This window comes from Corvus cornix, chromosome 12 (genome assembly GCF_000738735.6).
Source record: "Corvus cornix cornix isolate S_Up_H32 chromosome 12, ASM73873v5, whole genome shotgun sequence".
NCBI classification, from domain to species: Eukaryota; Metazoa; Chordata; class Aves; order Passeriformes; family Corvidae; genus Corvus; species Corvus cornix.
Window position 1 is genome coordinate 2,857,542 of NC_046342.1, and position 25,503 is coordinate 2,883,044.

The 25,503-nt window shown below is 42.8% G+C and overlaps 1 protein-coding gene across 14 annotated transcripts in view; it reads right to left on the reverse strand.

The window, feature by feature from the left end:
• ATP2B2 (ATPase plasma membrane Ca2+ transporting 2) overlaps nucleotides 1–25,503 on the reverse strand; it is a 385,606-nt gene that overhangs the window by 163,737 nt on the left and 196,366 nt on the right. The window contains exon 1 of one of the 14 annotated variants that reach the window (XM_020583705.2): nucleotides 23,504–23,597. The exons of the other annotated variants lie outside the window; for them this stretch is intronic. The gene's annotated coding sequence lies outside the window, so the exon portion shown is untranslated. Of the gene's footprint in view, nucleotides 1–23,503; nucleotides 23,598–25,503 lie in introns of those variants that run through there. 14 annotated transcript variants of the gene reach the window in all.

Genomic DNA, 25,503 nt, shown 5'->3' on the forward strand with positions numbered 1-25,503 from the left:
TAAGAAAAAAAGAACGCAGCAAAAACATTGCTCTGATAAAAAAATCTTTTTAAACATTGCTCCAATAAAATAAAATTGCTCTTAAACTGCTCCATGACACCACAGAGAAAAGACAATTTTGAGTGTTTTCCAAAGAGAACCATCTACCAATTTCATTTGTGATGCAAAGGGTACTAAACATAGCATCAAAGCCATTTTCTCCATGATCTTTCTGTGGGATGTGTCCACCCCTCTCAATCAAAGCATCTCTTTAGGCTCCCTGTGCTATCCCTATAAATTAATATATTTTCCCCTATTCTTAGAAATCCATTGTCATTTGTCAGCCACAGCAAGACAGTGCTGTTGCTTTTCAGCATGAGTCATTTACCTGTTTAATCTTTAATTTCACCTCCGATAAAATATTAATCAATAAACAACAAATATGAAGTTCACACTTCCTCCAGAGCTTCAAAACCAAATCACTGGGAGTCTGTGCTGCTCATGACTCACCTAATGCCGTGCCACCAGGGAAACCCCTCCTCACGTTTCTGAGAGGCAGATGGTGAAACGCAGCGGGCACAGAGCGCGACTGACATTATTCCCCGCTAATGCAGCTCCCTAATCCCATGGAACAGGATACTCAGGCTGCATTCCATCCCAGAATCTCTCCTAGGAAAAGCCCAGGCCCCTTGCCAGGCTGGCAGGACTGACACGCGACCACCTCACCCCTCCTAAGTGGTGAATATTGAATATTCCTTTACCAAAAGGTGGGGAATAGAAAAGCTGTGGCTGGCACGTGGCAATATTCCCATCATGGGGCTTTGCATCTCCAAAATACATCCAGTTACCACAAGTGGGGGAAATTAGGAGTCTCATCCTCAAGAAACCCCAGTATTACACTGGGTTTGGGTGGGGTTTTTTTGTTTGCTGTCCTTTTGGGTGGAGCTGAGGGAAGGGATTATTTTACAAAACACACAACATTGATATTTTCAGGATGTACACATGTTCTAGGTGAACTACCAAGAAACCCTGATTAAAGGAGGTGATACTGGCACATTTTTCAATCAAAATTATCTAATATCCTAATGACCCAACAAATAAAGTGAACTGGATTTCAGGCTCTGGGTGCTGCTTTCACTGGTCTATCCATGGTGGGCTTCAGCAGTATAATTCATAACCAAAAGTCTCCTGGAACATAAAAGGACACCACCCCCAAATCCTGAGAGTGCAGCTTTCCACACCATCCTAGAGCAGGGTCACCTCCTCCTCCACGAGGCAGGTTTGGTCTCATCATTCCCTGTGAGAACAACTTTTAGGGAAAACCTCCCTCCTCAGACAGGTTCAGCAAAAGAGAAACAAAAACTCCAGTAAATTAATTTCAGGCACAATGTTGTCTGTTCTCCCAGACAAAAGCAGCCACTTCTAATGAAGGTTGTTTTTACTTAGTCTTCCCAATGCTTCTGAAACAAGAAAACTGAGTAAAAGATGTCCCAAAATGCAGTTTGAAAACAACAGAATGCTGTGGAGCAGAGATAAAATCGCAGCCCACTTAGATACAACTCAGGTAACAAAAGACTTCATACCCCAGAACACCTGAGTAAAACACCATCCTTATTTTCCTCAATAAAAAGTCAGAATACCAGTCTGCACCTTGGTCTGGGATCTTGTCAAAGATGCATTTTTGTTGTACAAATGCAATATAAACTTGAGCTGGCTGCTGTTTGGTTGGATTTTTTTTTTTACCAGAGTGGCTGTGCCTGGGGGAAGAGCCTTCCAGTCCTGTAGAGCCCAAGTCAAATATTTTTCATCTCCTAGCTGCTTAGAGGAAATGCATGCCAATTAAAACAGAAGCAATTTGGATGAGCTAACTGCAGGCCTGCTGGGAAAACTATTCTTTGATTTCCCTAATCAGGAAAAGTCTCATCTTGGAAGCTTGTAAATATTTTCACAGTGTGTTAGAATGCAGGTATCATCCCCAAGTATTCTGACATCTGATTTCATTCGGGCTTCTACTGGCAGGAAAGTTAACAGCAATGTAATGAACCAGATTTCACCAGAGCAGAATCACAAGACTTGCATTTCACAGTCCTTAAAGTCCAGGCAAATAACGGATTCGCGATTAGTCAAAAAAAATTAGGATTTATTCATAATTTGACTGTTTTCTCTGAACTGTCACCTGAGATTCTGGCAACTCCCATCTCACAACCTGCTGCTGGAGGAGCTGTTTGCAATACAGGAGAAAGGGTGATCACTCTCAGCCAGGGCAGAGAGATCAGCAAAGCCCAGGCTCTGTTCACTCCTCGTGCAGCTGGAAGGGGGCACACAGCTGGTTCTCTGGGAATTAAAACCAGGGAATTCGCAGTTCCCACCCTTCCATAGGGAGCGTTACTGCCCCACTTGGGCTTTAGTTGGCTGTAGATAAAGTTCTACCTGGGCCCCACAAAGAACCCCAAAGGAGAGAGGGAAAAGCAGAGAAGTGTCACATTTTAGTGAGTACAAGGTGCATAACCAGATTCATCTGTATTCCCTGATACCGTTCCTTGATAAAGCAGGACTGAAAGTAGATTTAGGGAATTTTCCTTTGAGTCTGAGCAAAATCATCTGAGAGGGGTTATTTTGAGACTACGGTTCTGTGAACTCTGTGCTGGGAGCAGCAGAGCAACAACTGATCACAGAGAAGGAAAACTTCACGGCAAAGCTCTGCAAGGGGAGAAGAGTTGAGAAGGAAAACCATAACCTGCTCTGCAGAGGCCTCCAGATGTGTGAAATAAATCAAGTATGGCCCAGTTGTGGCATCTTTTCATGTCAAAGCCAAAATGTCCATCCATTTGTGAACATAATCCTCACGGAGCAGAACGAGGAATGGGTTCTCTATCCAGCAGCCAACAAAGCTGATTAAACGCACCCAACAATGCCTAAACTCACACTCACTTAAAAAAACCCCACACTGACTTTGAAGCTTAATTATCCAGAATGCACAAGATGCAGAAGGAACTAAGAACGAACACCATCTGAACAAAAGCTGGTTGGCACCTTCCAAAGTGTGAAACTTTTGTTTAATACCAGGAATCCAAAAGTAGATAAAGAAAGAGAAACTGAACTTTGTAGCTAAAGTCTTGTCTGAAAGTATTCCTGACTTCATCCCTACATTTCTTGATGAATTTCAAATTGCCTTAAGTTAATCTGTCCATCTCCAGAGAAGCTGTGGCTGCCCCTGGACCCCTGGAAGTGTCCAAGGCCAGGTTGGACGGGGCTTGGAGCAACCTGGGATCGTGGAAGGAGTCCCTGCCCATGGAAGGAGCTGGAATAAAATGGTCTTTAGGGTCATTTCCAAGCCAAACCACTCTGTGATTCTGGGATAATTCATTCATGATGAGCACACACAGATGAGACATTGGATGCTTCATTCAGTCTCTGTTTTCAGACAGAGATTTATTTCCCCTGCTAATAGGATGGCATTAAGACAATTAAGTTAAAGTATTATTTTAAAAATATTACAAATTGAAAACATTTTAAAAAAAAAACACCACAGGAAACTACCTCTTATGATCCCTTAACAACTGTTTCAGTCTTTCAGCATGGACCTGGGCCTCCAGTCAGCTGAGACTCCCTGTACCAGTTTTGTTATCAGGCAAGATAAATAAAAAGGATTCTCTGCCTCACGTAGGCACTGTTGAATATTTGAAGGCAACAAAAGCCTTGTCACAAGAGGAATTTTTATTAAATAAGCACAAATTATCATTAATTTCAGTTCTACAATAAGCCTACTTACTTAGGACTTCGACCAAACAGAATCTTGCACAAATTGGCCGTTGTTTTTTTTTTCCAGGTTGTACTGGTATAATGAGGGGAACTGAAATGAGAGTTGTGAATTAAAGTACCTCCAGCCCCTGCTGCAGTGCACAGTTATTCAGTGTACAATTGATACCAAGCCTGCTTTCCCCTGCTCCTCGTGGAAATGGCTCCAGCAAAGCCAAATGAACTCCTGACAGCAACAAAACTGCTTCAAAGGAATTAATTCAGCCCCATTAAATAATGAAATGACTCCATCAGTGACTTCTGGAGGACTGCAGCAGGTCTTGCAAAGGAAACCTTCCTGCTCTGCCACCAGAGCCTCTGTATGAGCCTCAGTCTCTGCCTGCACAGATGGGATCTGCCCTGCAAAGAGATTTTTCCACTAAAGTCCGTCCCAGCCACCAGTTTTCAGAAGTCTCTCTCACGCCCTGCTGGTGCTACCGTGAATTTATTTTGTTTTGCTTCCAGTGCTCAAATGAAAGGTTATTTTTCATTGGCCATTTATGCTCTCAAGGCTCCTATTCCCCACTGCAAAACAGGTTTGGGGTTTCTTTCGTTCACTGCCTTCCTACACACCACATATCCACCCACTCTTTGGGGTTGTACTGGCACTGAAGACCCATTCTACACCTCTAGAAGCTTTAGAAAATTTATGTCTTCATGTAGAATTGATTTTATACAGCACAGTTTTTGCAAGGAATGCCAACTGAAAACTGCGTTATCAATTTAATCAAAAACACAGCTGGGAAAAAAACCTAAGGACATTCAGACTTCAGACACTCAGCATTAAATAAAGCAGATGTGAAAAGAAAATAATCTAAATGAAATGCTCTAAAAGCAGTAGGTGATCAGCAAAGGAACATATCCCAGCACAAACCCAGGATCCAGCACCCATTCCTGCATCACTTCCAGAGCTGGAGGAAGCCTTTTTTATAGCAGAAACCACCCAAAAGATGCACTACAGTGATGTTACACCATAGAGAGATGTCAGAGATCAGCTTCCCACCATCATCTCCAGGGCAAAATAATCAAAATTTCTTCCCTTGAGCTGAGGTTTCTTTCTTTTTCCCCCCAAAATTACAGTTCTGTCCAGTCATTACAGTATCGACCCAGGGGACAAGGATGAAAAATCCTATAAAAGAACAGAGTCCAAACTCACCAGGCTGTAATTCAGATATTTTCTTTACTTTGCTTCACTGAAAGCAAATTATTGAAACATAAACACTAAGAAGATGAGGCCTTCTACATCTGCCCTTCTTTTGTGTGTTTTAAAGACCACCAAATTTCTTAAATCCAGAATTTGAGTTACCCTGTGACCTTTAGCTTGGTGCACACAATTGTAGGGAGTTCCAGAAGTCTGTGTGCCTAAAATACCTGATTATATCTCATTTTATCAGAAAATTCTCCAGAACATCTTAAAAGAAAGAAATTTTCCAGCTTCTTCCAACAAACAGGATTTGAGGCTTGACAGAGGCTGATTAAAGCTGACAGTCCTGCTCCACCCCAACAAAAATTGGTGGGCTTTTGTTCAGTCTCTGTTGAGAATGAACACTGAGTTTGGTTCCTAATTATTACTTTTTTTAGTCCATTACTAATCATTTCATTATAAAAATATGCAATGGCCTCTCTAATCTTCATACCTTGAGACTAACCCAAATATTTAATTCTTTGGTAGAAGTTGCCATTTCTCCTGATTGGTCACACCTATCTTGACCTCTTTCCACATTCCTTTCTCAGATTTTTTTAGCAATATTTTACAGAGACTTTCAACCCTAAAAATTGAGATTAATGAAGAAACTCTTACGTATGTCTGAACTCTCTATCAGGCTTTTAATCAATAAGCTGCAATTTCATTTCATTACTCTTCTGCCACAGCCCTCTGTGCTCCCAGCTCTACCTTGGGGGCTGCATCAACCCACGACTGGTTTGAGAGTTCTGAAATGGGACTTGAAATACCCCAGTCCTGGATAGGACTCTGTCACAAGAACAATCTCAAAGACTTAAAGGAGGCCAAATTTTATTACTTTTTAAGTAAACTGGAAATAAATTGAAGACTTCTCCTTCCTTCTTAGGAGCATGAGTACAAGGAAACGTGGTAGAAGTGCACTCATTAATATGAAATATAATTTTGATGGATTGCTTTTCCTAAAAAGTCGACAGGTATCACATTTTTCATAAATAAGGATCTATGGAATAACAGAGAGAATGAAAACCTGAGGAAATCCATAACTGGGCAGCTGCAGAGAGATTCATTTTGTTGTGTCATGATCTGAACTCCGGAGGTTAAAGCACCCTTCCTATTTTAACATCCATGCAACTGTAGCGTGATCAGTGTTGACACTCATATCCTTGAGACAGAAGTTAAATTTCTACATAACAACCCAAGGGAGACCATTAAGGGAGAAGAAAAACCAAACAAATAAAAACCCTGGCCTTGTTCTGCTGTTTTCTCTGTCCTTCTGTCAGCATCCATCACAAAGATCACCCAGCCATTAGCAGGGAAAAGGACTGGCTGACTATTGTTGTCTATAAATTCAAGAAAATCAAAGCGGATTTAGCAGACCTTTAGCCAAAAGGCAGGAGACCACAGCACAGCCCCACAGAAATGGAATCAGACTGCTGTGTTTAGCCAAAAATGCCATAATTTCAGTGTTATACACCCAACATCTCTTATCTAAGGGTGGCTGCAAGACTGATTGCAGAAAAGTCCATTTTTCCAGGAGTTACTCCTGTTTTTCAGGTGTGTGTGATTGCTCAGCAGGTGAAATGCTGAGCATCAAACAGATCACGAGACACAGCTGGTCCAGGGGAAGGAGGAGGAAGGAGAAAAAAAGGAAAAAAAAATACCCCCCTAAACAAACCAAACCAATTTCCATTCCAGTCAAAATTTGCAGACCTCTCTTCTACCACCTCGGTTTCACTGCCAGAGGCATTTTATTATGTATAATATTAAGTAAAGATATAAAAACATGAATCCAATACTGAAGCTTTTAGTGCAGCACCATTGGTTGTTAATGAGATCCAGAAAATGTAGCTTCCATGAAAAGTAAGTGCAAGCAGAAGAATAAAACAGAAAGAACACAAAATATGAAAGTAAATCATCTGGTTGTTCAAAAAACCCAAACAATAAATTGTTCTTTAATGACCAAATAAAAATATTTACAAGTGGAATTGAAGAAGCACTTTTTTCATTTTCACCATTCCCATAAAGGCTGAAAAAACAAACTGCAGGCTAGAATCTGCTTTTCTGAACATATTTCTACATTTTCTTTTTATTATTTATTATGAAAAGAACTTTGGCATATTTTTCTTAAAAAAAATAATTAAAAAAAAAATCTTACATAAGCCTGGGCAATTTTGTTCTTGGGCTGGGATGCAGTTCTCTAAAATGAGAATAGAGAGACCAAATTATAACTAACAGGGACCATCTCAAAGAGATTTTTGTTGCCACCTGCACATTTTATAGCAGGAGATCATTTTAGTTAACTAAGGGTGGGATCCCAAGCCTGTCCTGCTGCATGCCTGTACATTACAGAGCATTCCTACCCCTACCCACCTATTTATCAGAATTAAAAAGCAGCAGCTAAAAGTATAACAAATTTAAAATCAAGCTTTAATAGGTTATAAACTGCTAAAAATAAACTACCAGCAGTTTGCCACCGCCAGCACACAGAGCAGAGTTCAGCTCCTCTAAAACTTGGCATCTCTTTAAATCTCTTTTGTGCCACTGAACTCTCAGACCATTACTATGCAAGCACCAGAGGTAAAGGAAAATAACATTTTAGCTTTGCTCCATCTTATGGAAAATAAGTTATGTAGTAGAAGAAAAAAGCTTTTTTCCCTTCAAAAGATAAATTTGCTTCAAGCATATTCTCTTATTTTTTGCTCCAAAAAATCCACCCAAATAATTTTTACTGTCACAGCTTTATAAAATTTCCCTTTAAAAGGTGAACCAACCCATCTTTGCTGCTAAAGAGAGATCCAAACCTGGACAGCTTTGAACTCCAGCTCCACATACAAACGTCCTCAGCCACGAGCTCGCAGGGAATATAAAGTTAGAACAATAAATTGCAATTGAAGTGATGATGTGGGAAGATTTTTTTTGCAGTTTTGTGGAGAGTGGAAGAAAAAGAACTTCCACCTTGTCTGTGCCCAGCTGAAATGAAAGCCAAGAGCCCCGAGCCCTCCCCAGCTGGCTGATTTCTCTCACCTGCCATGAAACCACAGATGATCCTTATTAATCAGGGGATGAGAAAGGGAAGCACTTGGATAGGCTCGAACCTAACGGCCCCCATCCCATTTTTAATCACTAAGAAAATCAAGTATAAACATATTTTTTCCACAGTGATTTAGAACATGTGCCCTGTAAGGCAAGAGGAGCAGAGCTGCTGGAGAGGTGAGTCTGCAGCACCTGAATCCGTGTGAAGGGAGGAGAGGGAAAAATCCATCCCCGCAGGACTCGGGTGTACAATAGGAACTGTCAGCCAAGGTCACTCCTAAGAAAGAGAGCAGCCAAAAAGGAGGCTTTAAATCTCAGTGGGCATTAGCTGAAAGACACACAGTGATGTTCTGCAGAGGTTTTAAATAGGACATGCACAAAGGATTCCAAGGAGATGGCTATCAGGCAGCCCTACCCCCTTTTTCGCCCAGGTTATTGTCACGCACAGAAAATCACGAAATCATTTCGGAACAGAAATGATGGACTACAATGTGACAGAAATCACAGACCGGCCCTGCATAAATACCTCACCAAAATGGCCTTGCTTGTGCCTGCCAACACCACCTGAGGGGCATGAGGAACGTTTGAGAGCCCCAAGCAGAAGGAAGGAGGAGCTGCCAGAGCCAGGGACACTTGCAGAGGGCACTGGGCAGTGGGATCGCAGCTCCTGCTCCCTGGCACCAGCACACACCACCTGCCCACGGGAAGGCACTTTGGGGACAGGCATATGTAGACAGAACTGGCACATTAATGCTAAAAACCGGCTCATTAAACCTAAACATCCATCAGGAAGAATAAAAAAAAAAAAGAGTTTGGGAAGAGAAATTTCCAAAGCCAAATGTTCTCTACATTCAGCTTGAGGGAAAGCATCAATTTTAGCAAAGGGAAAATAAAATAAAAAACCCATTCTTCCCTCAAAAACGTACATGAGTACAGACATTACTCTCTTTCTGCTTCACAGAAGCAACATTTGGAAAACTACTTAACCTTTCTATTTTTATCTGGGTGCATTCAAATTACCAATAATGTACAACATGCTGTAACAAAACCACTGATGTAGGGTATAATTTTCCCTCAAGCACATTATCCTAGCTGGTGGCTCAGAAAAATAAGCTGATAAAACAGCAGCAGACATCAATTGATGGATAAAAAGCGATCACAGCTATGTAGAATGTTGCTGCCCAACCTTAAAATCATACAATTAGCCAAAAAATACAACCAGTAGGACATTACATACCAACAACCATGCATTAGCTGTGGGGTCATCCCAAAAATCCTCCTACATACACATTTTTAAGCAGACCAGCAGATTATCGCCTCATAATTTAGCTATTAACACACAGATTTATTTTAAAGCCATCATCATGCCTGGTACTTTTATTAAATATCTTCTTCCCTGTCAAGTTCAATCGGGATCTCATCCTAACCATGATGAGCTTTTAATTTTCTGTGCTATTAATAGCAACTTAAAAATAAAATGTTCTCTTTTGAAGCTATAAAGCTGTAACTTTCTTTAGGAGCTGCAAGGGGGAAGAGAGATTAATCTTCCTACTCTGCATCTCTTAAGCTACATTAGCTCTCTGCATATATGGGAAAAGAACCCAAGAGAACAAGGAAGAAACGGGAATTTTCTCTGAGAATCCCTGAATACAACTGCCTGTAAGGATGTCACACGGCTGCAGCACAGAAATAAAGAATTAGCAAAAATTCAAGGAACAAATACTTTAATTGCCAGGTTGGTTCTGAATCCTTCTCAGTGACTCTCGTGCCCATCATCAAGAGATAACAGATTAATGAATGACATAATTAGCTGCAGGATGCACAGACTCCTGTCCAGTAAAGCCCTTCAGCAGGTACTCAGATTTCAGCACAATTGGGGTCCTCATTAATTTCCCAGTAAATGAAGAAAGATGGGAAGCTGGAGATGAGTCTCGTGGCACTCTGTGACCATCTGACACGTGGATCAGATGCTTCCAGCTGCTCCTCTTTGGCTGCCTCCTCCCAGCAAGGGCAGGAGGGAAGGTTCAGAGCTGTTCCAGGCCCTCTCTGGGTCTGTAGGAGCACAATTAATGCAAAGGGCACGGGCTGCACGCTCCATTTCAGCATCCTGCTGCACTGCTGCTTGCACTTGCTAGGAAGGACATGAGTAAGATCAACTCCAAGGCTCCCATCGGAATCACGGAGCCCCTGCAACTGCAGAAAGGCCCAGAGAAGACTCTGGGGAGACCTCAGAGCCCCTTTCCAGGGCCTAAAGGGGCTCCACAACAGCTGAAGAGGGACTGGGGACAAGGGCTGGAGGGCCAGGACACAGAGAATGGCTTCCCAGTGCCAGAGGGCAGGGCTGGATGGGAGATTGGGAAGGAATTGTTCCCTGGCAGGGTGGGCAGGCCCTGGCACAGGGTACCCAGAGCAGCTGGGGCTGCCCCTGGATCCCTGGCAGTGTCCAAGGCCAGGCTGGACACTGGGGCTCGGAGCTCCCTGGGATAGTGGAAGGTGTCCCTACCCATGGCAGGGGGTGGAATGAGATGGTCTTTAGTGTCCCTTTCCACCCAAACCATTCTGGATTCAATGATTCCATGACCTTGGGACACGACCAAGGCACTGGGCTGCTTTGGGATGTATTTTCTGCAACTGCCTCGATGCCTGTGACCTTTCTTTTAGGATATGGGCCTTGCCACAGCTATTCAAGCCTATCTTTATCTAAAGACTGGAACACTGAAGTGTGTTTTAATGAGGGATAAACTGAGACCATCTGGATGTCTCAGCTGCTACAGAGCATGATTGTTTGCTGATTTTAACCATGGCTCTTGCAGAGAACATAGACCTGTGCTGCACAAAGTGCACGAGCTCAGCTTGATTTCTCCTTGTAATCAAATGTGTTGATCTAAAGTCTATTTCCAGCAAATGACTTGTCTGTTTTGGGAACAGCTCCCTCCTCATCTCTTAAGCACGGTGCTGGGGATAAGCAGAGACAATTGAGTTGAAAAGGTATTTTTGTGAGAGGCTGACAGTGAGTGCTCTCAGGGAAAACTTCCATTTTGGAACACGACCACCATTTACTCACAAGCGCCATACCAAGTGCCAACTCTCGGGGTGTTGTATTAAAATTTCGGATTTTCTTTTCTTTTTTTTTTTACTTCAAGGCTTTTGGTGACTCTTTTTTGGTTGTGGGGGTTTTTTTTGTCTTTACAGAGATTTGTTGTAAAAAACTGGTAATTAATTGCTCCCATTTGAATGGTGGTGGCATGGGGACAATCTGCATTTCTTCATGCGCGTATTTCAATTGCTAAGTGTACTGAGTATGGGATAACCATATTGCTATTAAGCTTCAAGAGATCATTTGTTGACCCTGCATCTATTCTGCAAGATAAATAATGAGTTTATTTGGGAAGGTAAAGTAAGAAACTACTCGAACGACCACAGAATTAATGGTCAGCAAAAGAAACTGAAAATAATTCTACAGATTAATTATTAGAATATTCTCTGGACATCTGAGAGCTCTGCCCAATTCTCAGATTAAACGAAACCAGTAGGGGAATGAACCCAAATTTCCAGTGTTCACACTGATTTTTTTTCCATGTCAGAGGACTACAGGCACTGGAAACACTCCAAATTCTAAAACCTTCTGCAAACTTCACAACTACTTTTCAAGAGACCAGGCCTGGGTTTGGAGGTGGGGACAGAGCGAGTGTGTAATGACTTCCACCCAAACACCTCAGCCAATAGGTACCACTAACAATTTGAGACTGAAACATTCTCTTTAAATCCGTTTAAGTGCTGTTAATTATGCATTCACCAGGAATGACACCTGTGACTGCAGATTCCAAGCAGATCTGAAAATGAAAAGAGTAAAAGCAACAAGTGTTCTTGTAAGAAAAGCTACGCCAGGGACACTGAGATCATAAGAAACTTAGCATATTTTTAGCATGGTTTTTTCACCCTTTTTTAATCTAAATAAAGTTTCTAAAAAAGCAATTGCTATCTGTTGCTTTTACCTCTCAAAAGCTGACCCAACACAGAATGTTCTGGCTTTTGACTATAAAGTGATTATTTGAAAATGAAATCATATCCTGTGTTCATTTCCTATCAGACTATCCATAAATGCCTAAATGAGAATTTCTGGAAGAGGTATCTTGATATGTTTGGGAGAAATACCCCCCAAAACACCAAGATAAGCTGACTGCTCCCATTTATGAAGCTCCATCTGGTATCAGGGGACATTGTTTTATTGATTTGTTGGGCTCAAAACGCTTTCAGGGACAACACATAAATCTCTACAAAAATATCAGTTGGTTACTCTGACACTTTGATTCCCACTTCTAAACCCAAATGGTTTTGATAAGACTGGGAATTCTTCATTCATGTGTGACCAACACCTGTGGTCATCACAGATCTGCTGGAAAGCCACATCCTTCCCTCTGACATCAGGCCCACAAGTATTTCACAGGTAAAAGATTCCCAAAGGAATGTATTCTGGCATTAGAGATGTGGAGGCATCTAATGGGCCAATAAAATTAAATCTCTCCCTCTACAAGCAGAAGTGGTGACGAGGAATTACCAAATTCTCCAAAGATCCAGTCTAGTGCTGAACGTGTCTAAAATAGCCAAAGTTACTCACTGTAATATTAACCATATAACCATTAAGTTATTAACCAAAATAACCTGGAATATTATTGGTCATATCTGTGGCTGGGTGTGTAGAAGGTCGACCAAGTTTTAAAACAGATTTTAAACACTGGGACTTCCATGATTAATCTGTTTGAATCAAGCCCCTGCGTTGATGTAACACCTGAAAACTACAAGTAAACAAAAAAACAAATCCAGTTGTTTCCAAGGCTGTCAGAGCCATCAACTCCTGCAGATTTCCTAGAGAAGCAAACTCACACCTCCTGCAATAGCTTTGGTTTTCTTAACTGCGTTTTGTGGACCCATCTGAAATAATTCATACATCAGAGACTTAGAATTACCACACTTCTAATAACTGAAGCAATCTCTGAATCTGTTTTTTTAAATCAGAAATCTTACAGAGAAGGCACACCCACAACAACCTCCAGAATAATAAAAGGGAATTGTCAATTCTTTGCATGTTTAACTACAACCCCCAAAAAATAAAAATACAAGCTTATCTCAGAAAATTAAGCAAAACTGATCAAAGCAGAGCCCACGTCTCTGATTTGCATGCACCTAACCCACATGCCATCACAAAATGCAGATCCAGCCCACTCCTGATGGCAGTGAGCAACTCCGCCAGGTTGGGGATTAACAAACAAGATCCCACCTCTTGCTTCAGCCTGTCTCAATCTGGTGCTCTCCATGTAAATCAGTGCAGGTTTTTTAGCATTTGAAATCAAGACAACTTTTTTCACATATGTTCCTGTGATTATTGTTTTGCCTTCTTTGAAAATGAACAGGAAACACTTCCTCAGATGTGTTCCTTAAAAACCTAAAAATGTTTGTCTTGCTTTTTGTCACTTCTTGCAAGAACCAAACTTCCCAAGTTCTAGCACAGCCATTTTAAATAGGATTCATATTCCCATTGTCAGAAATGATTTGTGGAAATAGAGAGAGTGGAACAGACCCTTCCCATCCCTGTAACAGCAGCTCGAGTGACCTTCAGGAAAACAGACAAATAGGGAAAATACACGGCTGTCATCTAAACTTCCTTAACCCTTTCTGGAAGCTGCAGTTCCCCAGTGTCACCCTGAGGCTGCCAAGAGCACGTACACCTCATTTGAAGAAATATTCTTGTGGCACTGTGTGTGCTCAGGCTCTGCATTTCCATCCGAGTCAGGAGGCAGTGACACAGGGAAAGCTGCGTGTGTGTGTGTGTGTGTCTGCTGAGCTGCTACTCTGCTTGACCTGATCTGCCACTGGCGAGCACACAGCAAGCACAGTTTATTTGCTGAATCTGTTTACCCCACTGTCAGTCAAGATGTAGGACGGTGCTTAAATAGGCAACAGTCAGATTAATATAATTGAGGCTGCAGCTCGGAGCAGCCAGGGAGCAGTGCCGGAATGGCAAAGCACTTATTCTCTGATGATTAAAACCTCCCCAGGGTTGTATCAGTGTAAAGACACACCAAATCAGGGATGCACAGGAGCCAGGGGACCAAGAGATGGGAGCTTTCCTTTTGGGAACAGCTCACCAGCTCGAGAGGAAGGAACATGAATCACGCGGAGATAAGTTGCCATTTTAATTGCATAAGGAACACTGGTGGATTTGTCATTCCTTGTGACAGAGTTTTCTCCCCAGAGTCACATCCTGAGCACAGCTCTGTTGCTATTGTGTAAGACATTTCATGCACCAGGGTGACATCCCAGCACACAGACCCAGAGAGCCTCATAAACAGCCTGTTTTCATTGACTCCAGGGAGAGATGCCTCCCTGCTCTTCCAGAACAGGGCAGGAAGACCCTGTCCAAACACAAAAAAGGAGCAAATCAGTGGCTGAAAAGGAGTTCAAGTCCTCAGCACCTGACTAAAAACCACACATTCCTTTGTGCTGGCATTGCTATTTCCAGCACAGGGAAAAACAGGCAGCTTGCAGGTGGCATCCTCCTGCAGGGACCAACACTGCTGGCACAGATGGCACAGGAAGAAGGTGAGTGATGGTGGTGTTAAATCCAATTGCTGAAGCCTTTAGGATCATTTGCACTTAAACTATTTAGTACCTCAGCACTACAAATCCCAAAGTTGGAAGGGCTTTTCCTGACTCACAAGTTGTCAGGAAAGTCAAACAGAGAGTGAGGTTCTCATGGTGGCAGAGGGCTCCTCAAGGCCCGACACCACAGCTCTGGCTGTGTCTGGGAGCAGAATGTTCCCAGGGAGAAGTTCTGGGCTGCCAGCTGGAGCTGCACCACCCCAGCATCCCACAGAGGCAACCACTGACTTGGTGTCACCCTGGGTGCAGGATTTCAGTGACATTTGCCCTAGAAATGAGCCCTCCAACTCAAACTGAAGCACGCAGGAGCCACCCACTAGTGGCACAGCACACAGGAACTATTTCTGTATCTGTGCAGAGCTGATCTTTGCCTTTTCTCTAGCCTAGATTTTGATTTCCCCTAAGTGATCAGTGTTGGCCTAATTCTACTCCCATTTACATCACTTGAAGCTTTACCATCAACTTCAAAGAAAATGGATTTAACCCAATATAGTTCATTTTGATAAATTCTCCTTTAAGAGAGAAGGACCTCTGCTTCTCCAGCAGAGGATAAGATGATGTATTTTTACACCAGGCTTCAGAGCCAGATGACTTTGCTGTGCCCTACATTCGTGTTTTGGGTTCGAGCAGCGCTGCAGTCGGGCAGCAGCTCCTCCAGCCGTGGCTCTGGCTGTGTGTCAGCTCTGTTTGCAGAGCGGCTCTGCTGCCCAGGCAGGAGACTGCTCTTGGAGAAAACAGAGCAGAAGCCCCACTGCAGGCTCACACTCGGCATACACAGGTCAGAAACAATCGCAGGGCTCTGGAAAGCTTCCAGTCCCAGCAGGAGCGCTGTCAGGCCAAAGGCTCAGACTAAATCCAGTCAGACACGAGACCTGCACAGATCCTGGCCCTCAGCACTGGCTGCTCCCAGCTATTGATCCACCTCTAATGCACCAAATGCCTTGCTGATGGACACACATTGCAAACTCCACTTCTGCCTCTTATCTCTATAATCTTTTTATTTCCCATGCCTTCCTAAATAATTCACTCAGCATTGCTGATCTTAACAGCCTTCTGTGTCTTATCCCCAGATTCTTATTTCAATTGCATAAATTTCCTTTTTGGATTACAGCCTTGGAGCTATGCCTCCCTCTTACAGGGACCTGACTCCAATTGTTAAAAATTCTCTCCCAGAATGAACCTCCCAAGACACTTTAGACACAGGATCATTTGTTTAGCATTGCATTAACCAGCAACTTCACATCAAGAAAACTTCCCTTGTAAACAAGGTTCTGTAACAAATTATCTATGCACTAGGCATAAGAACTTTAGTCCAACTTCGGTACCAGCAAATCCACTATCAATAAAATACTGACTAGGAACACTATCAAAACAATCCTTCAAATAAGGGTCAAAATTCAAATTCAAAGCACTTGTCTAGCATGAACAGCAGCTTTTCAACTTTTACAGAAGGAACACCATTGCAAAAGGTACCTTTGCAAACACTACAATGGCAGGGAAAGGAGCTGTACTGAAGGACTTCAGGAGGAATTTCTTCACAGAAAGGGTGATTCGACATTGGAAGGGGCTGCCCAGGGAGGTGGTGGAGTCACCATCCCTGGAGATGTTTAAGGAGGGACTGGATGTTGCATTTGGTGCCATGGTCTGGTTGACAAGGTGGTGATCAGGTTGGACTTGATGATCTCAGAGGACTTTCCCAACCTAAATGATCCTGTGCCTTGTTAAAAAACATTTTATCGGAGAAAGAGTAACCCCAACACACCACTTCACAGATAACTAGCAGGAAGGGAAGACAGATACTGCTGTAAATGCAGTTCAAATATTTCAGCCCTTATCCAGCTGGAATTCCCTTTAGCAATTATATCCTGAAAGTGTTGGAAATCCCCTGTCTGCAGGAGTTATCTCACTCTGCCTCTGTACACAATTTATTTTCATTCTTTCCTCCCATACTCCAAGATGGGGACAGAACCCTCCTGACTGTCAGATCTCTTGCTCCAGAACCAAAGTGCACTGTGGCCACCCTGACCTGGGCTGCCTGACCTGCCTCTGCCCTTCCTGATCTGCCTCTGCTCCCCCTGACCTGCCTCTGCTCCCCCTGACCTGCCTCTGCCCTTCCAGACCTGCCTCTGCTCCCCCTGACCTGCCTCTGCCCTTCCAGACCTGCCTCTGCTCCCCCTGATCTGCCTCTGCTCCCCCTGATCTGCCTCTGCCCTTCCAGACCTGCCTCTGCTCCCCCTGATCTGCCTCTGCTCCCCCTGATCTGCCTCTGCCCTTCCAGACCTGCCTCTGCTCCCCCTGATCTGCCTCTGCTCTCCCAGATCTTCCTATGCCCTCCCTGCTCTGCCCTCCCTGCCCCTCCTGTCCCCCAAGGCCTCTCAGGGATGTAGGGACGTCTCTAAGGCCACAGAATGATGGTGACACTTCCCCCAGCAAATTTCCTTTTAACCAGAGAGGCTGTAGTACTTTCCTACCAGCTTTTTTTCTCGTAACCTTAATGAGCCCACCTTGCACCTTATGTTAACTGAGCACAAGTTTTATCATAACTCATTTTCCTCTTTACCCACATTTCCCCCTCAGACACAGGTGATTATCAGAGGTATTACTTACTATTTTATGGAGCATCCCCCATTAACCCCACTGCAGCAGAACTCACCCAAAGGAAGGTGGCACTTGCAGGAAGGGTGCTCTAACAAGAGACATTAATTAGGAACCACTGTAATAACACCACAGCAACAAGTGTCAAACCTTACATGGACTCAAGCAGTCAAGATTAAGTTAACATTTTTTCCTTATTACCCTGACTTTTATATAATTTCACACAGTAAATGGAAAAGTCATCTAGAAATTTGGGGCAGGTCATTTATTACTGTTGAAAGCAACTCCCCAAAAATGGCTGAAATAGAAGAATTTCAGTAACATTTTGTGAATTCCCTACACAGGACAAGACTGTGCTGCTTTCACTCCTCTTCTCCTGTTTCTGCACCTTTGGTTTTACCTGTGTGAATTCTACTTGCTGCAATCAATTAAGGCAACAGAAGATCACAAATCTATCATGGAAAAATATAAAAGTCTCATAAAGAATGGCCAGTAAAAATCCATAATAACAGCTAAGCGTGAGCTGCCATTGCAAATCAGTGCTCCAGGACTGCCAGAGGACCCAGTGACTCCACAGCAGAGGTCCCATCAGACTAAAAGTTGTCAAAAACACAGGCTCAGACTTCCCTGTGTTTCTACTTTGATAACCAACTTCAAACCAAACCGCTCTCATTCGGTTTTGGGGTTGTTTTTTTTCCAGTGTCCCTAAGAAAACCATAGGATGATTTAGGTTGGAAAGGATCTTTGAAGGTCATCTAGTCCAACTCAGTGCCAACTTCAAATGTGGAACAGTTTGCTCAGGGTCATGCCCAGCTGAGCTTTGAATGTCCCCAAGGATGGAGATTCCCACCCCTGTCTGGGCCACTGTTCCCATGTTGGAACATCCTCCTGGTGAGAGAGCTATTTATATTTGACCAGAATTCCCCTTACTGGAATTAACAGCTTTCACCTCAAATCCTTTTGCTGTGCACCTTGGAGATGAGACTGGATTTTCCTTCTTTTACACCCTCCACTGGGTTAAGTGAAGAAAGGAATGAAACCACATCCACCTCTTCTCCTGACTGAGGAACCCTGGCACCCCCAGCCTCTCCCTGTGTGCCGTGTGCTCCCTTCCCTGGACTCCCTCCAGTCACCAGTATCTCTCCTGTACTGGGCAGACTGGTCACAACTCTCCAGATGCAATACCACAAGTTTGAAACAGAGCAAGGAAGTTAAAAAGAGTGAAGATGACAATTATTAAACAGTTTAGCGCCCACATCTTGGCTGATATCTCTGATGGGGCAGTTAAGCTGCACCTGCCATTCCAAAGGGCTTTCCCTGAGCTCACAATGCCACCCTTTATCCAGAGATGCTGAGAGCGAAGGGAGAGTTGGGATGAACTCTGCCGAAGTCCCTGGGAACAGAATTTTATTTTCAGAATCAAGAATAAGTCTTCATAATTGGCACTAGAGGGGGGAAAAAAAAAGTTTCCATATGATGAAGGCCATCCATTTAATCAAAACACTAATCCTAGAGTGAATTTTCTGAACACATTTGAACCTCAAGGTCAAATGTTGCAAATACAGATTAACTACATTTCTTATATATGGGATTAGCCACATAAAATGTTTTAAAACTTGTTTTCCTTCAGTCCACAAACAATTAGAATTAAGGGACTTGAAAAATCAGCAAAGGAGTTTGATACCTTTACAAATCTCCATTCACAATGCTATCAAGATAGCCTTGCTAAAAGGAATTAATTCTGATTATCACAGGGGAAAAAATTGTTTGCTTGCTTTAGCAGGTTGCATAATTCCCAAAAATACTCAGAGCAATATTAAATTCTGCTATTTCGGAAGTTTTACATTATACAAGATATGCAATACCTAAAACTGAACACGACCACTGAGGATCAGAGCAAGGCAGTGGCAGATTATTGATCACCTCTACCCTTGCTTCATAAGCACAATTTGAAAAATGAGGCTTTGGTAAAGGCATACACAGAGAAACAAAAGCAAATCAGAGCCGAATTCGGAGATTAACAACTCAACTGACTTCCTAGAGGCTGAAAATTATCCAGAAGGGCTCTGCTGGGGGAAAGGTGCACTGAGAGGTGGGCAGGGATCATGGACAGTGGTGGAAAAACAAAGGACCAAAACAATCAGCATTTCAGTGGGGCCACAACGTCAGTAAAGAGAGAACTTGTGCATGAAGTCTGTGGCTGTGGTATTTAGCCAAAACAAAATCAGCACACATCCAGAAAAAGCAACAGGGAGGCAGGCGGCAGCACAGGTAACAAGTGGTGGCATCTCTTGGCATGGGAGAGGATTTTAATTTAGCTCTTAAACGTTTCCCAGCATCATCTGGTGCTCAGCTCCAGCAGCCTGGGAGATGTGGTTTGTGGAAAAGGGGAGGCTCTGTCCATGGCCCCAGTGGAGGCACTGCTGTCACACAATGTGTCAGGAGAGACAGGCAAGCAGGAAAACTGGAGAAAGGAGGAGTCAGAAGAGTGGCTAAAGAGCAGGAGATGCCCTTAAGCCTTTTCCAAATATCTGCAACCTGAGGGAGAAGACAGGGAAAGAGTGGGATGGATACAGGTCTTCACCCTGGAATTCGGATGGAAGAAAAGCTGCCGACACTGCTCTGCAGCACAGATTTCTCAGATCCTCCTGGGTTAGAAACAAGCACCCTCATTTCTTCTTCCTAGATATATTATATTGCCAAACTCACCAGGAACAGAGCACTCTGGCTGTGTTGTCCAAACAGGACCAGCATTTACTCCCCACTGGCCAAACCCAGCCTGAGTGTTCACAAGAGATGAGGGCAGGGAAGCTCAGAGCAGTGCTCTTCTAAAGGCAAAGCCAATTAAAACTGGATTTGGGCAACCTAAAGTCACCCAAAGTTTCAGAAATAAAGGCTGAACAGCTTTCTAAGGAGCTCTGAAGCACATTTGCTGTTAGATGAACACGGATTTTGCAACACTTGCAAATCCCATTAGCAGCAATGAGAACTGCAGGACTCAGTCCACACGCCGCATTTTCACTGAAGAAATCCCCATTTAATTACCAAAGAAAATGCAAACACTTTTCAGTTGATTTTTGCAGTGTTAATAGCTTACAAATTGTTGCACAGATGCTTTTCCTGGCACGCATCAGGTCTAACACTTGAGCAAAATCATTCCTTCACCTCAGCTGAAACCTGGGCCTTCAGTGATCAGCAACTGCTAAGTGACACTTCCCTTAAACCCCACAAAAACTGTGGTCGTTCTTTGGAAGTTTCACATCTTCACTTTAAAAACCAAGCAATTATAGATCCTTCATGTTCTATTTTATGGTTCCAGCAGTTTTCTTAACCTTGAGAAAATTTGGCACCATTATTCTAATTACAAGAAGTGGGGGTACATGAAATCTGTCCAGCAAAAGAGAAACTGAGCTGGCAGATGCATGAAATTCTATACTGCAAAATGACAGAAGGGGAAGTAATGGGACACTAGAGCTGTCACTTACCCAGGTAAGAGTCAGCTGCTGTAAATAAAAAACTACGTTCTTTTAGGCTCATTCAGCTCTTGATAAATTGACACCAAGTATGGATATTGTTACGAAATACAGCCACGGTAATTCAAATTGTTTATTTACAAAACCAGTTGTCACTACGATACAAAGACAAGCTGTGTGTGTGTGTGTGTGTGTGACATATTTAAAGCCCCAGACCAAGAAAGGAAAGTCTCCCATGCATCCTGACACACCATCATACATGAAAAATGCATGTACTTTCCTACTGAGCCCACACATTGGGTTACAGGCCACATGGGAGGACTGGGTATTTAAATACCCCACTGGGCCTTTTCCATCTCCAGGACAGCTGCCCTGGAACCCAACATGCACAAGTCCCAGGTGCCATGAAGACTGTGGAGCCATCACTTCCTAAAATCTGGAGAAAAGTGAAGGAGTTCATAGTGTAACAATTTCCTGATAAAGCTCTCAAGTTTATTAAGGTCTCTGCGCTAAAAATATTAGAAAGCTTTAATTCCAATAAAAGACACCATTACACAGGGTTTCCTCAAGCACAGGAAAGCTCAGTGAAATCAGGAAGGCCCTCACAAGTATTCCTATTTTAGAGGGGCAGAACTGAGCTATCAGTGGTCTCTTCCACAGCAGAAACCTTTGGAGATACATGCAATCACAGATGTCCCAGCACACATTTAAAATCAAACTTCAACCCTTCCTGCATCTTTCTCTGTGTTGTACTTGGCTAACCCCTTACATAATCCCAGGACTTCCTTATTTTAAAGCACATATAAAATAGTCTGAGTTCGAGCCCAGAGATAACAAAGTCGTCAAACAAATCTGAACTCTTCAGAAACCTGCTTTTCTCTTTTGACAACTGTCTGAGAACAGAGAATGCAGAGAGCTGTTCCTCCTTTAAATTTAGCTTCAGCCCCTGTGAAAATTCCTCCCAGTGCTCCAGCATTTGCTGCCTGGTCTTTCCATTCAAGGGGAATGGGGCAATGAACCCGATTTTGTTGACCCATTCCCATGGCTGTGGGATCTGTAGCCACAGGGAAGTTACACAAGGGAAAAATGAACACGTGTCCGAACAGAAACCCCAGTATTTTTCCTTTTACTTCTAAAACAAAGACTGTTGTGTCTGTGCAGCAGTGGGACAGAGCTGCAGCACCTCTGTTTGCCACATCTTCGTGCGCCAGGAACGGAGCCGGCGCTGGTCCAGCTCCGGCCGGATGCGGTGCCCTCGGAGCCACGTGAGCTCTGGAGCTGCTCAGATGTCTGCCTGACATGGGATTGTTCTGAAATTAGAACATTGCCCCATTTTCAATAAAGCCTCCAAGATTCCAGGGTTGTCCCTGTTAGCGAGGGATGTCCTTGAAAACGAGGACAGCTGATAACCTTAAAGAAGGAGGGTAATTAGTCACAGCCCTGCAACCTCTTCTCCTAAAGAAACAGTGACAAAAGTAAACTCCTATTAGAATATCATTAAATGCATTATTATGCAATACTCGTTACATAACCATGCTTTACCAACTCTGGGTATTTTCAGGCAGAATTCAGTTTCACAGACTTGCCCACACAGAAAGATTTTTAAAAGTATGAATTGTCTCTCTGGAGGGGATGAAAAGAGCTCAGGTAAACTGATGAATGGCAGACTGGCTGCCAATATCTCACATCCAACTTGAACCCCTTAAAATAAAAAGTCTTTTTAAGAATTTAAGCTAATTCCTTCCAGAGAAGTGATAAAATTCATAGAAGCATTTGCAAATCCAAATATATCACCCTATCCAGATACTCAGTACCATTTGAATTTCAGCTAAAACTGCACTGTGAATCCATGCAAAATTCAAGGATAAGCAAAATTAGACTGCATTAAGCATGACAACTTGAAAAATGTCGCTGCATTTTATCAAAATTAATATTGTCATCTCTTTTCCTCTATCCCTACTTCCAAGAACACGCAGGAATAGTCGTGGAATCTATGTTTTACACTAAAATATTTCATCTAATTTTACCCATTTAACAGCTTTAGTTAGTTCAGAAATATTCTAACCTCCAACATAAATACCTGGATATTGTTCTTATTGGTGCCTAAGCTCAAATTAAAGACGAATAACAATCACAGCTATTATAAAGTCTAAAAGCAAGAAAAGCATGAAACAGGAGTGCAGGTGAAATTCTGACAAGGCAAAAGCTGGTGCTGAGTGCATTTTTCAACGATCAGGTTTAAAAAGAAAGGATGTACATTTTCAACACAGAAATCTATGTGAAATATAGGCATTATTATATGTAGTTCATTAGTAAGCTGCTTATTTTCTTTCCAAACATTTCCAAAAACACTGCGTTTGTAATGGGCTAAAGTGACAATTGTTAAAGAGAAAATAAACAGCTGATGAATATTGCAGGTACAACATCATCTCTAGGTAACAAGTCCTGCAAAAATATTCATAGTTACATTTTTCTTTCACATGCACAGCTCCATTCTAATGAATCATTTCTATTCCCATAACTTCCCAAAAGTCAAATGCAGGGGACATTTCCAAAGCAATTATCATTTGCCTTCTGGCTGTGCAAACTAATAATGGACATTCTCCCTCTCTCACGAACCCACATTTCTGCCTTATGGCTCAGAAGGAGCCCAGCTTCCCACTCAGTGCACACACAGCCTGTGCCCCCTCCCTGCAACACAAACCTGTCCACACAGCCCAGAATAATCCTGCTGGATAGCAAAGCACAGAAAGTTCCCGTGAAAAGCATCGTTCTCCCGTACCTGGAATTCTGCAGCCCCTGGGATTGGGTTACTGAAGCAGGAGATGAGTTCTGCAGGTGAGCCCCAGCTCCCCGCTCCACGGAGCACCGCTGGCCATGGGATGAGTGAGGCGCTCACCCAGCACTACCCAGGAGTGTGGCAGGAGGGACACACCTTTCCTGCTTCTCTCCACCCCCTCGAATCCCTAAATCCCTCTCCCCTTCCCAGCTGACTGCACAGCCTGCCTCGGGAAGGGAGGCAGGGGCAGGGAGCGCACCAGGGAGGAGGCACCGCCAGAAGAGCGATGCTTCCTTTATTAACAAATCCTGAACAACAAAACGACATTTCCACGCTTTCCCAGTCGGGGTCATTCCAAGCGTGCCTGGCAGAATTCACCCGTTGGCAGCAAGGAAAGTGGATTCGTGTGCCCTGTCATTTACTGCGTTCCTAATTCCTTACAGCACCGTGCCTACCCCAGAAAACCCAGCCTGGGCTCTGTGCGCACCTCGGGCTGCTGTGCCGGGGATGAGACAGCTCCTCACACACCAAACCAGCGAGAACATGTGCACAACTGCACAAAACAACAGCCTCTGAAGGTGGTAGAGGCACTTAAAGCAGGAGTGAGGACTGTTCAAAACCACTCTTAGGAAATGCTGCCATCAGAGTTCCAACCAGCACCTTTCACTTTTTACTTGTTTATTGAAGTGCTGAAACATAAACTCAGCAGCAAAGAAAGCCTTCACAGCAAACCCAGAGCACCTGGCAAGTTGTGTGGTATGGGAACATTGGGGAAAATGAGAGGTAGTGGATTAAATAGGATCAAGGAGAAGATGAAACTGAATCCCAGCCTCCCTCACTGAGCTCCCAACCACTGAAACATCCCAAAAGAGGGGAGGCAGCAAAGTCAGTGCTCCAATTTCTCAGCTCCTCTGCCCAGCTTTGGACACCACGTGCAAGCCTGGCCCTCTGTTTCTGTAAAACTTAGCCAAATTGAACTGCAACAAGTTTTTTTCCATAATCAACACAAATATACTGAACTACTATTCTCAATTTTAAAGGAATTAAAGGAATAGAAAGGAAAAAGAGAGTTCCGACTAGCTCCAATTTTTTAAAATGTCCACATGAAAATAAGTGGGACAAGTGGGACAACACACATTTATAAAGAAACTGATATTTTTATGGAAGAGAGAGAATATATTGATGGATATATACACACACTAAGTTCATATTATTATTATTGTTATTATTAACCTCGGGCACTTTCTCACAGATAAACATTTTCTCCCATCAATAAAAGACAGGATTGTCAATAGAAGAAGAAAATAATGATAAAATATCCAATCACAAGAAAGACTTAGTGCTGGTTTTTTAATTATTGTCACATTTTCTCATGAAAAAATATTATATTTTAATGGTGTTAATCATGTTTATCACCATCACACTATGGAAATTAACTTCTGATTCCTCTAAATTACAGACCTTTTTATCTGTAAAGAGTAGCACTTTCTCCTATAAGCTTATAAGGACTTTGGATAGAGGCTAGAAGAATTATACTGTGACATTTAAAAATAAGCGATGTCAGACTTACCTGAGAAAATCAAATTCTGTGAGTTAATGCATGTTTGACTGATCAGAATTTTAAAAGAGCATTTCACATGTCCAGACCCTCCAGGTGAAGAAACAATCCGTCCCAGACCCTTAAATTTTGGGAGTGTAAAAAGAGATTCCAAAAAATACTAGAGATGGTCTCACCCAACTATTAAAATTGATGGTTAAAATCTAGGTAATTAAGGAATTTAAAAGTATTACAGAAACAAAATATGGCACTGAGCTGTTAGAAAAGAACATTTGTGGCATGCAAACGTGTCAAGATAAAACCAAATTATACCTTAATGGGAAAGCAGTGTGTGCAACCTCCATAAAATATTTTTCTTAAGCACTGAGAAGCAATTGCTGTTGGTGAGAGGACTCCTTTCTTGAGTGTGAGAAATGTGATAAAGATCTATTTGTTATGTATTTTA